This window comes from Salmo trutta, chromosome 4 (assembly GCF_901001165.1).
Source record: "Salmo trutta chromosome 4, fSalTru1.1, whole genome shotgun sequence".
NCBI lineage: Eukaryota > Metazoa > Chordata > Actinopteri > Salmoniformes > Salmonidae > Salmo > Salmo trutta.
The window spans coordinates 58,959,002-58,971,518 of NC_042960.1; positions in this window are offsets into that span (position 1 = coordinate 58,959,002).

Genomic DNA, 12,517 nt, shown 5'->3' on the forward strand with positions numbered 1-12,517 from the left:
GGTTTGTAGAGGTTGTAGGGAAAGTTTCCTGACTCAAAAGCAAATGTTGCCCTACTTAGAATTCAATGTAATTCAACATATATCTCTGCCTAAGACCGTTTTTGCATTAGGTTAGCCATTGATGAATTTAAAGCTAGAATCCTTAGTTGTTACATCCATTTTGTTAATTTAAAGCAGTATTTTACGCAACTTTGTTAGATGGTTCCTCACCTTGAAAGTAGTCTATGGGTCCCAGTGGCGGCTGCTGAGGGGAGAACAGCTCATAATAATGTCTGGAACTGCACAAATGGAATGGCATCAAACACATGGAAACCATGTATTTGATAATATTCCACTCCTGCCATTACCATGAGCCCATCCTCCCGAATTAAGGTGCCACAAACCTCCTGTGATGGGCCAAGAGAATGTACAGTCGTGGCCAAAAGTTTTGAGAATGACACAAATATTAATTTTCACAAAGTCTGCTGCCACAGTGTCTTTAGATATTTTTGTCAGATGTTACTATGGAATACTGAAGTATAATTACAAGCATTTCATAAGTGTCAAAGGCTTTTATTGACAATTACATGAAGTTGATGCAAAGAGTCAATATTTGCAGTGTTGACCCTTCTTTTTCAAGACCTCTGCAATCCACCCTGGCATGCTGTCAATTAACTTCTGGGCCACATCCTGACTGATGGCAGCCCATTCTTGCATAATCAATGCTTGGAGTTTGTCAGAATTTGTGGGGTTTATTTGTCCACTCGCCTCTTGAGGATTGACCACAAGTTCTCAATGGGATTAAGGTCTGAGGAGTTTCCTGGCCAAGGACCCACAATATTGATGTTTTGTTCCCCGAGCCACTTAGTTATCACTTTTGCCTTATGGCAAGGTGCTCCATCATGCTGGAAAAAGTGTTGTTCTTCACCAAACTGTTCCTGGATGGTTGGGAGAAGTTGCTCTCGGAGGAGGTGTTGGTACCATTCTTTATTCATGGCTGTGTTCTTAGGCAAAATTCTGAGTGAGCCCACTCCCTTGGCTGAGAAGCAACCCCACACATGAATGGTCTCAGGATGCTTTACTGTTGGCATGACACAGGACTGATGGTAGCGCTCACCTTGTCTTCTCCGGACAAGCTTTTTTCTGGATGCCCCAAACAACCGGAAAGGGGATTCATCAGAGAAAATGACTTTACCCCAGTCCTCAGCAGTCCAATCCCTGTACCTTTTGCAGAATATCAGTCTGTCCCTGATGTTTTTCCTGGAGAGAAGTGGCTTCTTTGCTGCCCTTCTTGACACCAGGCCATCCTCCAAAAGTCTTCGCCTCACTGTGCGTGCAGATGCACTCACACCTGCCTGCTGCCATTCCTGAGCAAGATATGTACTGGTGGTACCCCGATCCCACAGCTGAATCAACTTTAGGAGACGGTCCTGGTGCTTGCTGGGACTTTCTTGGGTGCCCTGAAGCCTTCTTCACAATAATTGAACCGCTCTCCTTGAAGTTCTTGATGATCCGATAAATGGTTGATTTAGGTGCAATCTTACTGGCAGCAATATCCTTGCCTATGTGCAAAGCAATGATGACTGCATGTGTTTCCTTGCAGGTAACCATGGTTGACAGAGGAAGAACAATGATTCCAAGCACCACCCTCCTTTTGAAGCTTCCAGTCTGTTATTCGAATTCAATCAGCATGACAGAGTGATCTCCAGCCTTGTCCTCGTCAACACTCACGCCTGTGTTAACGAGAGAATCACTGACATGATGTCAGCTGGTCCTTTTGTGGCAGGGCTGAAATGCAGTGGAAATGTTTTTGGGGGATTCAGTTCATATACATGGCAATGAGGGACTTTGCAATTCATCTGATCACTCTTCATAACATTCTGGAGTATATGCAAATTGCCATCAGACTTTGAAAATGTATATTTGTGTTATTCTCAACTTTTGGCCACGACTGTAATCATAGTTTGCTTTTCTTTGAAGGCCACTACAAAATTCAGCTAACCTTACCCAACACAAGCTAGCTAACAATCAATGGAAGTGATTTGAGCATGTTTTAAAAAATGACCTGAAATCAATTAAAATCAACTCCATATGTGGTTTGATGTTAGTTAAAGCTGATTTGACCATAAATAAAAAAATATGCTCATATGCCCCCATCTCTTCTATTGTGATGGGGTGGCTAGTTACAGTAGCTGAAGTTTGTAGTAGCTGTTAAACTAATCCATGGTTCAGTTATTTAATCCTGGCCTGTAAACTACTATCATGGTGAGAAACCATGTAACATCAAGTTGTAAAATAGTGAACCACTCCTTTAATGATATATTGATTCTTGAAGAATATAACTGCCTCCATGAGATTAGTTCAACTGTTATACCCCGTCAGAACCCAACATGTACAGTGTACAAAACATGAGGAACACCTTCTCTTTCCATGACAGACTGACCAGATGAATCCTGTGATCTCTTATTGATGTCACCTATTAAATCCACTTCAGTCAGTGTAGATAACGGGAAGGAGACAAGTTAAAGAAGGGTTTTTAATAGAGGTCGACCGATTATACGTTTTCAACACTGATACTGATTAATCGGACAATTTAAATGTTTTATTTTATTTAAAAAAATATTTATTTGTGTGTGTGTATGTGTGTGTGTATATATATATATATATATATATATATATATATATATATATATATATATATATATATATATATATATACATACACTGCTCAAAAAAATAAAGGGAACACTTAAACAACACAATGTAACTCCAAGTCAATCACACTTCTGTGAAATCAAACTGTCCACTTAGGAAGCAACACTGATTGACAATACATTTCACATGCTGTTGTGCAAATGGAATAGACAACAGGTGGAAATTATAGGCAATTAGCAAGACACCCCCAATAAAGGAGTGGTTCTGCAGGTGGGGACCACAAACCACTTCTCAGTTCCTATGCTTCCTGGCTGATGTTTTGGTCACTTTTGAATGCTGGCGGTGCTTTCACTCTAGTGGTAGCATGAGACGGAGTACAACCCATACAAGTGGCTCAGGTAGTGCAGCTCATCCAGGATGGCACATCAATGCAAGCTGTGGCAAGAACGGTTTGCTGTGTCTGTCAGCGTAGTGTCCAGAGCATGGAGGCGCTACCAGGAGACAGGCCAGTACATCAGGAGACGTGGAGGAGGCCGTAGGAGGGCAACAACCCAGCAGCAGGACCGCTACCTCCGCCTTTGTGCAAGGAGGAGCAGGAGGAACACTGCCAGAGCCCTGCAAAATGACCTCCAGCAGGCCACAAATGTGCATGTGTCTGCTCAAACGGTCAGAAACAGACTCCATGAGGGTGGTATGAGGGCCCGACGTCCACAGGTGGGGGTTGTGCTTACAGCCCAACACCGTGCAGGACGTTTGGCATTTGCCAGAGAACACCAAGATCGGCAAATTCGCCACTGGTGCCCTGTGCTCTTCACAGATGAAAGCAGGTTCCCACTCAGCACATGTGACAGACGTGACAGAGTCTGGAGACGCCGTGGAGAACATTCTGCTGCCTGCAACATCCTCCAGCATGACCGGTTTGGCGGTGGGTCAGTCATGGTGTGGGGTGGCATTTCTTTGGGGGGCCGCACAGCCCTCCATGTGCTCGCCAGAGGTAGCCTGACTGCCATTAGGTACCGAGATGAGATCCTCAGACCCCTTGTGAGACCATATGCTGGTGCAGTTGGCCCTGGGTTCCTCCTAATGCAAGACAATGCTAGACCTCATGTGGCTGGAGTGTGTCAGCAGTTCCTGCAAGAGGAAGGCATTGATGCTATGGACTGGCCCGCCCGTTCCCCAGACCTGAATCCAATTGAGCACATCTGGGACATCATGTCAATAGCCTCAGGTATGTGAGGCCGGTTGGACATACTGTCAAATTCTCTAAAAGGACGTTGGAGGGGGCTTATGGTAGATAAATTAACATTACATTCTCCAACAACAGCTCTGGTGGACAGTCCTGCAGTCAGCATGCCAATTGCACACTCCCTCAACTTGAGACGTGGCATTGTTGCGTGACAACTGCATATTTTAGTGGCTTTTTATTGTCCCCAGCACAAGGTGCACCTGTGTAATGCTTATGTTTAATCAGCTTCTTGATATGCCATACCTGTTGTTAGGTGGATGTATTATCTTGGCAAAGGAGAAATGCTCACAAACAGGAATGTAACAAATGTGTGCACAATTTGAGCGACATAAGCTTTTTCTGCATATGGTACATTTCTGGGATCTTTTATTTCAGCTCATGAAACATGGGTCAGTGTAGCTGAGAGCTGTGAAAGATTGACAATTAAGTGATATTGTCTTCGAGGAGTCTTGTATAAAATCTTATGTAAATTCATGAGCACCACTTTATCAAATTAGTTCTACTCTAATTAGTAGGGGACCGCTTCAACCATAGCCAATAGCTGCTGATTAGAACATGAAACAAGTTGAAACTCCAGCAATTTATATCAGTCCACTTTTTCTGCCTCCCCCACGAGCAAAATTCAGTTTCTTCGAGATATCTTATCCTTAATTTCTGGAGAAATGTAGGGCAGTAAGGATCTCCTTTAACAAGTAGTAGGCTACCCTTGATCCTCAAGTTTAATTTCAGCACAATTATCAACAATGTTACAATGATGCCATTATGCTACTGAACTTTAATACCATGTCAACCCTCTATTTTGAAGCTGTCTTACGAAAACCATTATCAAGGATAGGCTAATATTGACTGAATTAAAGATGCACTATGCAGAAAAAGCTCTCTACCATTTCCTGGTTGCTAAAATTCTTATAGTTTCTAATAGTTTGTGACCACAGGCAGTTATTTTGTAGATAACCATTGTACCATCTAATCTGCTGTATAATCTATTTTCCATAAACCATTTTTTTAAATATTCAGCTGTTTGAAGCTGATGTACAAAAGTAGAAGACGCAAAAACAAAACTTAAAACGGGAAGCATAGCAATAGAACAGATCTACTGCTTAGACTTGCTTTCAATGGGAATAAAATACGTTTAACTCACATTTCTATGTGAATTTGGTTGGGTCGCCCCAAAAGTTACATATTGCCGCCTTTAACAATTGTTATGGTTTTGCAAAGTTCTGCGTGTTGTAGCCTGACAATACAGCTAAAACAGTTCATACTGTGATGGGGCCTGGAGTGGAAAGAGGTGGCCATGCATAAGAAATAACTCGATACACTCCTAACGAAGTCTGCCCTGCTGTTGCCACGGTTACATCAGTGTCACAAGCTGAGCACTACATGTCCAACCTCACTGAGCGCTTGTGATAGTGAGGCCCTTCAGATATGCAGCACTCAAACCCTAGCTGAGATGCCCTATGGCTAGTTTTGCAGCATGTTTGTGTAAACTGTGGAATAATATCTAGTACACTTGGAAGACAGGAGCTGAGTAAGAAATACAGTGCTTTTTTTCTGTGTCGTGCCAACATCCATACCAACATCACTGATAGCATTAGTGCTGTCACGACATGTAGGCTGTGTGAATCGAATCAAACTTTGTCACATGCACAGAATACAACAAGTGTAGACCTTACCGTACAAGCCCTTAACCAACAGTGCAGTTCAAGAAGAGTTAAGAAAATATTTACCAAATAAACTAAAGGAAAAAATGATAAAACGTAACACAATAACGAGGCTATACACAGGGGGTACCAGTACAGAGTCAGTGTGCGGTGGTACAGGTTAGAGTTCATTTGTACGTGTAGGTAGGGGTGAAGTGACTATGTATAGATAATAAACAGCGAGTAGCAGCAGTATACAAAACAAATGGAGGTGGGGGGGGGTCAATGTAGTAGTCTGGTGACCATTTGATTAATTGTTCAGCAGGCTTATGGCTTGGAGGTAGAAGCTGTTAAGGAGCCTTTCGGTCCTAGACTTGGCGTTCCAGTAACTTAACTCTCGACCCGCTCCACTACAGCCCTGTTGATGTTAGTGGGGGCCTGTTCGGCCCGCCTTTTCCTGTAGTCCACAATCCGCTCCTTTGTCTTGCTCGCATTGAGGGAGAGGTTGTTGTCCAGGCACCACACTGCCAGTTCTCTGACCTTGCTAACTTCATTATCTTAATGTTGATTAGGCTTGTCTCATCCCCTTTTGGTACTGATAGTAGTCTACCACATTAAGGCTGACATTTGTAAAAACACGTAATGCTAGGTTACATCAAATAAGGACGTGCTAACACAAATTAAATAGTAGGCTACCTCTATAGCCAAATGGTGTGTGTGTGTGTGTGTGCCTGCCTGCGTGCACCTATTTATTTTTGTGGGTGGGTACTCTGCAATGTCAGAGATGATCAGATGGCTCTAATGTTCTGATGAAACATTTTGTGGTATTGGGACACGAGGATCATTAGGTATTACTATTAGAATTCTCAAACATTTGAATATATTTATAACCCATAGCGCAGGAGCCCTGCACAGAATCTGATTATTAAATGACAAGTTTTGAGTGAAATAACATCTTTCCTTCATGGAAACAGACTTTGTTGTACTGCACCAAATTACATTGTGACACTGCAGCCACTAGATGGGGTTCTACCTCTGTGACCATGAGTTTGATGTTCCCATAATGTGGGCTGGAACAATAATTGTGCGTTACCTCAGTCAAATTATGAAACAATATGTTATGTTTATTAAATCCAATTAATTCTGGCCTTCGATGAGGAAGCTAAAGTAAATGCCCAAACATAACTTACAAAATATGCTTTTTGCAAGCTGTTTCATTTCAGACATAGCAGCCCACACCCCAACCTATCCTATATGCAACGCCTATCTATTGTTTCAGGTAAACAAACATTGTTGGCTATAAAAATAGTCACACTATATACAGTATCGGTCAAAAGTTTGGACACACCTACTCATTCCAGGGTTTTTCTATATTTTTTTACTATTAACTACATTGTAGAATAATAGTGAAGACTTCACAACTCTGAAATAACACATATGGAATCATGTAACCAAAAAAGTGTTAAACAATTCAAAATATATTTTATATTTGAGATTCTTCAAAGTAGCCAACCTTTGCCTTGATGACAGCTTTGCACACAGCTTTGGAATTCTCTCAACCAGCTTCATGAGGAATTATTTTCCAACAGTCTTGAAGGAGTTCCCAAATACGCTGAGCACTTGTTGGCTGCTTTTCCTTACCTCTGCGGTCCAACTCATCCCAAACCATCTCAATTGGGTTGAGGTCGGGTGATTGTGGAGGACAGGTCATGGGGCGGCAGGTAGCCTAGTGGTTAGAGCATTGGGCCAGTAACTGAAAGGTTGCAAGATCAAATCCCCGAGCTGACAAGGTAAAAATCTGTCGTTCTTTCCCTGAACTGTTCCTAGGTCGTCATTGAAAATAAGAATTTGTTCTTAACTGACTTGCCTAGTTAAATACAAAAAAATCTGATGCAGCACTCCATCACTCTCCTTGGTCAAATTGCCCTTATACAGCCTGGAGGTCTGTTGGGTCATTTCCTGTTAAAAAACAAATGATAGTCCCACTAACTGCAAACCAGATGGGATGGCGTATCACTGCAGAATGCTGTGGTAGCCATGCTGGTTAAGTGTGCCTTGAATTCTAAATAAATCACAGACAGTGTCACCAGCAAAGCACCATCTCGCCTCCTTCTCCATAGTGTAAACCACACATGCGGAGATCATCCGTTCACCTCATCTGCGACTCACCGGTTGGAACCAAAAATCTCAAATTTGGTCTCATCAGACCAACGGACAGATTTACACCGGTCTAATGTTCATTGCTCGTGTTTCTGGAGATAAAAGTAACAAGTATTTTAAAGAGCAGCAGTAAAATAACAATAGCGAGACTATATACAGAGGGGTACCGATACAGAGTCAATGTGCGGGGACGCCGGTTAGTTGAGGTAGGATGTACATGTTGGTTGAGTCATTAAAGTGGCTATGCATAGATGACAACAGAGAGTAGCAGTGGCATAAAGAGGGGGGAAATACAAATAGTCTGGGTAACCATTTGACTAGATATTCAGGAGTTTTATGGCTTGGGGGTAGAAGCTGTTTAGAAGCCTCTTGGACCTAAAATTGGCGCTCCGGTACCACTTGCCAAGCAGGAGCAGAGAGAAGTCTATGACTAGGGTGGCTGGAGTCTGACAATTTTTAGGGCCTTCCTCTGACACTGCCTGGTATAGAGGTCCTGGATGGCAGGAAGCTTGGCCCTGGTGATGTACTGGGCCGTACGCACTACCCTCTGTAGTGCCTTGCAGTCGGAGGCCGAGCAGTTGCCATATCAGGCAGTGATGCAACCAGTCAGGATGCTCTCGATGGTGCAGCTGTAGAACCTTTTGAGGATCCATGCCAAATCTTTTCAGTCTCCTGAGGAGGAATAGGTTTTGTCGTGCCCTCTTCACGACTGTCTTGGTGTGCTTGGACCATGTTAGTTTGTTGGTGATGTGGACACCAAGAAACTTGAAGCTCTCAACCTGCTCCACTGCAGCCCCGTCGATGAGAATGGGAGCGTGCTCGGTCCTCTTTTTCCTGTAGTCATCTGACCTCCTCTCTATAGGCTGTCTTGTCGGGGATCAGGCCTACCACTGTTGTGTCATCTGCAAATGTAATTATGGTGTTGGAGTCGTGCCTGGCCGTGCAGTCATGAGTGAACAGGGAGTACAGGAGGGGACTGAGCACACACCCCTGAGGGGCCCCTGTGTTGAGGATCAGCGTGGCGGATGTGTTGTTACCTACCCTTACCACCTGGGGGCGGCCCGTCAGGAGGTCCAGGATCCAGTTGCAGAGGGAGGTGTTTAGTCCCAGGGTCCTTAGCTTATTGATGAGCTTTGAGGGCACTATGTTGTTGAATGCTGATCTATAGTCTACGAATAGCATTCTCACATAGGTGTATCTGTGGATCTGTTGGGGCGGTATGCAAATTGGAGTGGGTCAAGGGTTTCTGGGATGATGGTGTTGCTGTGAGCCATGACCAGCCTTTCAAAGCACTTCATGGCTACAGACATGAGTGCTACGGGTCAGTTAGGCAGGTTATCTTAGTGTTCTTGTGCACAGGCACTATGGTGGTCTGCTTAAAACATGTTGGTATTACAGACTCGGACAGGGAGAGGTTGAAAATGTCAGTGAAGACACTTTCCAGTTGGTCAGCGCATGCTCTCAGTACACGTCCTGATAATCCGTCTGGCCTTGTGAATGTTGACCTGTTTAAAGGTCTTACATCGGCTGCTGAGAGCGTGATCACAGTCTTTCGGAACAGCTGGTGCTCTCATGCATGTTTCAGTGTTATTTGCCTTGAAGCAAGCATAGAAGGAGTTTAGCTCGTCTTGTAGGCTCGTGTCACTGGGCAGCTCTCGGCTGTGCTTCCCTTTTTATTTTTATTTTTTATTTATTTCACCTTTATTTAACCAGGTAGGCAAGTTGAGAACAAGTTCTCATTTACAATTGCAACCTGGCCAAGATAAAGCAAAGCAGTTCGACAACATACAACAACACAGAGTTACACATGGAGTAAAACAAATATACAGTCAATAATACAGTAGATAAATAAGTCTATGTACAATGTGAGCAAATGAGGTGAGATAAGGGAGGTAAAGGAGAAAAAAAAGTCCATGGAGGCAAAGTAAATACAATATAGCAAGTAAAACACTGGAATGGTAGATTTGTAGTAGAAGAAAGTAGAAATATAAATAAATGGGGTGCAAAGGAGCTAAATAAATAAATAAATAAACACAGTAGGGGAAGAGGTACTTGTTTGGGCTAAATTATAGATGGGCTATGTACAGGTGCAGTGATCTGTGAGCTGCTATGACAGCTGGTGCTTAAAGCTAGTGAAGGAGATAAGTGTTTCCAGTTTCAGAGATTTTTGTAGTTCGTTCCAGTCATTGGCAGCAGAGAACTGGAAAGAGAGACGGCCAAAGGAGGAATTGGCTTTGGGGATGACCAGAGAGATATACCTGCTGGAGCGCGTGCTACAGGTGGGTGCTGCTATGGTGACCAGTGAGCGGAGATAAGGGGGGACTTTACCTAGCAGGGTCTTGTAGATGGCCTGGAGCCAGTGGGTTTGGTGACGATTATGAAGCGAAGGCCAACCAACGAGAGCGTACAGGTCACAGTGGTGGGTAGTATATGGGGCTTTGGTGACAAAACGGATGGCACTGTGATAGACTGCATCCAGTTTGTTGAGTAGGGTATTGGAGGCTATTTTGTAAATGGCATCGCCAAAGTCGAGGATCAGTAGGATAGTCAGTTTTACGAGGGTATGTTTGGCAGCATGAGTGAAGGATGCTTTGTTGTGAAATAGGAAGCCAATTCTTGACTTAACTTTGGATTGGAGATGTTTGATGTGAGTCTGGAAGGAGAGTTTACAGTCTAACCAGACACCTAGGTATTTGTAGTTGTCCACATATTGTAAGTCAGAAACGTCCAGAGTAGTGATGCAGGACAGGCGGGCAGGTGCAGGCAGCGATCGGTTGAAGAGCATGCATTTAGTTTTACTTGTATTTAGGAGCAGTTGGAGGCCACGGAAGGAGAGTTGTATGGCATTGAAGCTCGTCTGGAGGGTTGTTAACACAGTGTCCAAAGAAGGGCCAGAAGTATACAGAATGGTGTCGTCTGCGTAGAGGTGGATCAGAGAATCACCAGCAGCAAGAGCGACATCATTGATGTATACAGAGAAAAGAGTTGGCCCAAGAATTGAACCCTGTGGCACCCCCATAGAGACTGCCAGAGGTCCGGACAACAGGCCCTCCGATTTGACACTCTGAACTCTATCAGAGAAGTAGTTGGTGAACCAGGCGATGCAATCATTAGAGAAACCAAGGCTATTGAGCCTGCCGATGAGGATGTGGTGATTGACAGAGTCGAAAGCTTTGGCCAGGTCAATGAAAACGGCAGCACAGTATTGTTTCTTATCGATGGCGGTTACGATATCGTTTAGGACCTTGAGCGTGGCTGAGGTGCACCCAAGACCAGCTCTGAAACGAGATTGCATAGCGGAGAAGGTGCGGTGGGATTCGAAATGGTCGGTAATCTGTTTGTTGACTTAGCTTTCGAAGACCTTAGAAAGGCAGGGTAGGATGGATATAGGTCTATAGCAATTTGGGTCAAGAGTGTCCCCTCCTTTGAAGAGGGGGATGACAGCAGCTGCTTTCCAATCTATGGGAATCTCAGACGACACGAAAGAGAGGTTGAACAGGCTAGTAATAGGGGTTGCAATAATTTCGGCAGATAATTTTAGAAAGAAAGGGTCCAGATTGTCTAGCCCGGCTGATTTGTAGGGGTCCAGATTTTGCAGCTCTTTCAGAACATCAGCTGAATGGATTTGGGAGAAGGAGAAATGGGGAAGGCTTGGGCGAGTAGCTGTGGGGGGTGCAGTGCTGTTGACTGCAGTAGGGGTAGCCAGGTGGAAAGCATGGCCAGCCATAGAAAAATGCTTATTGAAATTCTCAATTATAGTGGGTTTATCGGTGTTGACAAACTTTCCTATCCTCAGTGCAGTGGGCAGTTGGGAGGAGGTGTTCTTATTCTCCATGGACTTTACAATGTCCCAGAACTTTTTTGAATTTGTGTTGCAGGAAGCAAATTTCTGCTTGAAAAAGCTAGCCTTAGCTTTTCTAACTGCCTGTGTATATTGGTTTCTAACTTCCCTGAAAAGTTGCATATCACGGGGGCTGTTTGATGCTAATGCAGAACGCCATAGGAGGTTTTTGTTTTGGTTAAGGGCAGTCAGGTCTGAGGAGAACTAAGGGCTATATCTGTTCCTGGTTCTAAATTTCTTGAATGGGGCATGCTTATTTAAGATGGTGAGGAAGGCATTTAAAAAAAATAACCAGGCATCCTCTACTGACGGGATGAGGTCAATATCCTTCCAGGATACCAGGGCCAGGTCGATTAGAAAGGCTTGCTCGCTGAAATGTTTCAGGGAGCGTTTGACAGTGATGAGTGGAGGTCGTTTGACCGTAGACCCATTACGGATGCAGGCAATGAGGCAGTGATCGCTGAGATCTTGGTTGAAAACAGCAGAGGTGTATTTAGATGGCAAATTGGTTAGGATGATATCTATGAGGGTGCCAGTGTTTACGGCTTTGGGGTGGTACCTGGTGGGTTCATTAATAATTTGTGTGAGATTGAGGGCGTCAAGCTTGGATTGTAGGATGGCTGGGGTGTTAAGCATGTCCCAGTTTAGGTCACCTAGCAGCACGAGCTCTGAAGATAGATGGGGGGCAATCAGTTCACATATGGTGTCCAGAGCACAGTTGGGGCCGAGGGTGGTCTATAGCAGGCGGCAACGGTGAGAGACTTGTTTTTAGAGAGATGGATTTTTAAAAGTAGAAGTTCAAATTGTTTGGGTACAGACCTGGATAGTAGGACAGAACTCTACAGGCTATCTCTGCAGTAGATTGCAACACCGCCCCCTTTGGCCGTCCTATCTTGTCTGAAAACGTTGTAGTTAGGGATGAAGATTTCAGAGTTTTTAGTGGACTTCCTAAGCCAGGATTCAGACACGGCTAGGACATCCGGGTTGGCAGAGTGT